The following is a 5,000-nucleotide window of genomic DNA, read 5'->3' as shown; positions in this document are numbered from 1 at the left end:
CAGAAAGCTATGTAATGGTGTGTTTCTAGCAACCTACGATAAATTTCATAAAAACAGTCACAATTCTTGATGTTTTGGTGGTCCAAACTGTGTGTATTAACATGGTCCTACTAGAAGCAGAATCTTTGTACTCCCTCTGAATACATTAAATTATAGCAATACTGCTACTACAGTTTTTTTTAGTTAATTAGGTAAGTAGTAATTATGTAATGTAGAGCTTTAAAATTAAGTCTTTCAAATATGTATTCGTTCTGGTTTCAGTTAAAATGATTCAAAGCTTTCAAATCAGTATTCGTTTTGGTTTCACTGAGTTAGAATGATTCAAGACTTTCAATTATGTACTCCTTACCATTGTTCCAGTTACAGCCAACCAAATACTCTTTTGAAACGGCTAAAACAGCGATAGCTTGGCAACATTGTTATCAGAAGAAAATGTAATTGGAAAGTTAAACTGTACGTACAACAATTCAACACCTTCAAATTTCTACTTGTTGCCATTATTCCTATTCAAACAATTCAAGACTTTCAAATATGTACTCTTTACCAATGTTAAAAAAAATCAACCACGGACTCGTAGTCGTTTAAAACAACATTTTGCTCATTCATGTAACAATAAAACGTTGAGTTGTATACCGTAATGCTATAATCTGACTTTAAATTTCAACTACATAATATCCTGCGACTGTATTAAAAACCCAAGACTATCAACCCGTACAACATCCAGTTCACAATTATCCCTCAGTCTCAAATAGGATCCGAGTCAAGAGCCCATCTGGCCGAAGCACTGATGACCTATTAACTCAGAAGCCACGAGGGCGAGAGTAATAATTCTTGTTCGTAAATCCAAATAGTACATCAAATTTCCTAACCAAAAACAAGTTTTGCGAACAGTTTGCCTTTTTAAAACTTTAAACCCAACCCTTTTCAATACCCGCCCAACTATTCACAATGCAGCATTAATGATACACCACTCGCCGGATTTCACTAATAAATCCACACCCTGCATAGATTGCAAGTTCTTTGTTTTCTTTCTTCGTCACAAAACAAGAAACTTACCCAAAAGAGATAAATAAGTCCCCTTACCTTAGCAATAGCCACCTTTTAACCAACACAACTTTTAAATTGGGTCTGGCCGGAGTAGACACCTAGTTCTCACACTTTCTGAGTGCAAAATCAATAGTGACACACAAGTAGTCTGTACGAACAAGAATTTTAGAGCCAAATAAAATGCAATAGAAACAACATCTTACACAACATCTTTCGTGTAAAGGAACTTCTGAAGAAATAGGACCGCTACCATACCAGCAAGAATTGTTCTTTCGCGTGCTAATTACATTTTCTCCAACTTTTACTAAATATGTCACATCCTAAACACTGTTGAAAATTTCGCTTCAACTGGAGTCAACACGCAAACGTAAATTGTTCGCTACATTTTATCCTCTAACGATGCAAACTCTTAGTTCTTGAAAATGGCTTTCCATGTATCTAATAAGTGTCATTGCCATTGGTGGCCAAAAGGTATCATCGGCTTAGTAGGAGACGTGTGGTCACCGGGGGAGCATATGGTCAGTTACAGGGAAGGTGGAGGGTGTTGTTGCAGAAAAATGAAAGTGACAAAGAACATGTCCGCACAGCAACACTCGTACGTATGGTCCTACACAATGTTTGTCTCCTGCAAGGGAACTCCATTCCAAGAAAGAGAAGAAATAGGGATCAAATCAGGAAACTGTTGCTCATGAGAGAGTGCAGATGTTTCGGGAGAGGCGACCAGAGTCAGAGATGCCCTTTGTGGAAAGTTATGGGTGGAGAAAGAAACTGGGAGAGTTTCCTTAGTTGATTCTATAACCTTATTGAAAACAATGGTGGCATAGTTGAGATATTTTTTCCAGCAGTTGGTTTTGTATACCTTTTATTCATAAACATGTACCAACATGAACTTTAAAGATTTTCTTCAGAACGATCTAAACTTAATTCAGAACATTTGTCTCAAAACATTATCAGGAATAATTGTGTCAACTGAAAGAATCATTACCCCGAAAGTGGGAGTCTTATTATTAATGTTATTATTGTATTGTTATTGCCCTTGCTATAATTATTAGAAGTTGAAATGTCTTAATTCATCAAAGTTATTCAAATGATGTAGTTACAACATTGAAAAAGTAACTAATATTATTGTGACGAAACAAAACTAAGTGGCTAGCCATACATACGTATGTTTCATCCCTGCCAAGGGACTCATCAGAGACCGTTCGGCTAACTCGTCAAGACCTGGTCTCTGATGAGTAATTCTAATATAAATCTGCCGAATTTAATTGATTTAAACGTCGCATTTTACGTGCACTTAATTCGGCAATTAGATTAGGCACAAGTAAAATGCGACGTGTAAACCGGGCCTCAGTCTTTTATCAGAACACATTAAAGAAACTGAGCCTTATCTTGGAGATGGAGAAGCTTTGCCATTGGTGGAACTATGGCGGTATGAATACAGGAAAGACAAATTAAATGAAAACCGTTCAATAATTCCGTAGGAGTTAACAGTGCATACCTTGGTGCAGTGATAGGCCACAAATAGTAATGTTATGGGAGGAGTGGTTAGCAAGAATAATAATAATAAGAATAATAATAATCATAATAATAATCATGATAATCATAATAACAATAATAATAATTTAAACATATTTATACAGGATTGCTGAATCAGTTTTAAGAGAAAAACTGCTATCAATGCAGGTGGTCCTGTAACAAAAAAAAAGTAAAAAAAAAAAAAAAGGGATTAAAGATATGGATAAAAACAAAATTACAATAATATAAAATGGTTACATTAAATGGAAGATTCGAACAGTTATAAATTCTAAGAATTATTAATAATTTTGCACCTTTGTAGAAAAAAGCGCGCTTGGTGCTTGGTGCAAGTTTAGTTTTTCTAAAATAGTTTAATTTTTCTAAAATGAGATCATTATTATTTCTAGTTTTAAGATTGAAAGGAAAGGAAAGGAAAGGAAAGGAAAGGAACTTTTTTTACGTGTCTATTCGTGTCTAACGTCGGTAGGTCTTTTGATGACCTCCCTCCGTCAGTGCTCCGTTTTTACGGATATTTAAAGTTATAGCTACACGGATCAGAGGAAAGTCGAAACAGACGTTGAAGTCACCGAGGATCAAACCGGAGGCCTCTTGCTCCGAAAGCCGCACTCTAACCAACTGAGCTACGCCTGCTCCTACGCTTGCTCCTCCTTCACCTGGGGATACTGTAAATTGAAATCGACAATTATAATAACGCAAATCAACTCAAATGTTGGTTTTTGAGGAGAGAGGAAAATCGGAGTACCCGGAGAAAAACCTCTCGTTGCAGAGTAGAGAGCCAACAAACTCAACCAACGACCGTTTCCATCCTGAAATTTTGTCTATGTGTTAAATTATAGGACAAGTCTTGCATCGTACGTGCTTGGCGTATTGAAATTTCCTGGTTGACTCTCATAGCTTTGTGCACTTCTAATCAGAAATTTACCTATGCTTTAGTGTCTTGTTTGAATGATACCAGTGGTGGTAGAGAAAATATTTCGCTTGTTTGTGGATCACATTTTTGACTGCGTTGTTTTGTAGGTGATAGGTGAGGGTGAGTGGAATAATTTTCCTTCTTCGAAGTTTTAAGTGCCGTCTCTCGATCGATCACTCTCAATCACTTTCGATCCATCACGCAGGCGGGGTCGATGTTTTGTTTCAGTTTGTAATTAGGTAGCTTTTAATGGTGTAATTTTGCTATTAGTTGTGTCGCAACAGAATTGATTTCATGAAAAATAAGCGATGTCAAATGTAAAAATATTCTTCCCAGGAATGACAAGAAATAAACTACCCGACCGCGAGCAACCCCTTTCAAACTTCCCCAACAGACGTATTCGATTTAATAACTCGGTTATGGGTATACATTTGAAAAAATACATCAATTATAATTGTTCAATGTAATTCATGACGTTTTCAACAGCAAACGGCGACTGCATCATCACCTTCAAAGAACCAATACCAATTAAGACCATGGCAGATCACGTGATCAGTAGAGAAGAGGTACCGAATGAAGGAAGCTGTCGAGTCAACTGCTTTCTGCACCCTGACTGTGTCGCTATTAATATGGGGCCCCTAATGGGAGGGAAGCTGTCTTGCGAATTGAACAATGCTACTGCTGAAAAAGAGTCTGCCATGAGAAGTAAGGAAAATCACACTCACTTGGAAATTGAGGTAAAAATGGTTAGATACTGCATTTTCCAGTGTTGCCTTACTTCAACTATTTTTTAGTTAAGATATGTTTCAGTGTCATATCCGATAAATTAATGATGTAGTTTTCTAACTCAAAGTCTATTAAATATAAAAATTGCAAGAACAGAAATAGAAATAGCACAATGTTGCATTCTGCGATTTTTGACAATTTGTTTTTGATGATTCCCGAAATCGTTTCTGAAGCCAACGTACTACAGACACTCAAAACTTTTTTTTTGCCATCTTACAAAACATCCTACCAATTTCCCTTTCAAATCTTGATTTCTTAAAATAGCACTTCGTTATCGGCTCCTCTGACTCTTTAACGTATACTTAAAACGAATGAAAAAACAATCAGTCACCCATTCTTCAGCTTCGTTTTCCGGTATATGACTCATGAGGCAGCTGGAATATTCCGGGCTTTTTACCAGTAGCATTTGTCTTTTGTTTCAGAATCCCTGCAGCAGAAGCCCGTGTCTGAATCATGCTGAATGGTGGAACATGTCAAGCCGGATTTACTAGTAAAGGATTTCGATGCCTTTGTACCAACGGCTCCTATGGAGTTAAATGCGAGATAGGTAATTTACAAAACGCTGCATTTAATATGCAAGTAAAACGCTTTTTGAGATAACGGAGAACGCAGATGTTGGAAAGAGGATGGATTGCATATTTCTTATGTTGTTAAATTTACCACGAAGCCACATATATAACAAAATTGCGAAACAGTTTTTACGAAGTTGCGCATTGAACCG

The 5,000-nt window shown here is 36.7% G+C and overlaps 1 pseudogene; it reads left to right on the top strand.

Annotated features, from left to right (window-relative positions):
• The first annotated feature begins 3,963 nt into the window (after window positions 1-3,963).
• Window positions 3,964-5,000, top strand: part of LOC138021015 (contactin-associated protein-like 5) — a 3,070-nt pseudogene continuing 2,033 nt past the window's right edge.

Source organism: Montipora capricornis, chromosome 10 (assembly GCF_036669925.1).
Source record: "Montipora capricornis isolate CH-2021 chromosome 10, ASM3666992v2, whole genome shotgun sequence".
Classification (NCBI taxonomy): Eukaryota; Metazoa; Cnidaria; class Anthozoa; order Scleractinia; family Acroporidae; genus Montipora; species Montipora capricornis.
Note: the sequence above shows the minus strand (reverse complement) of the source record. Positions and strands in the feature narration are given on the sequence as shown.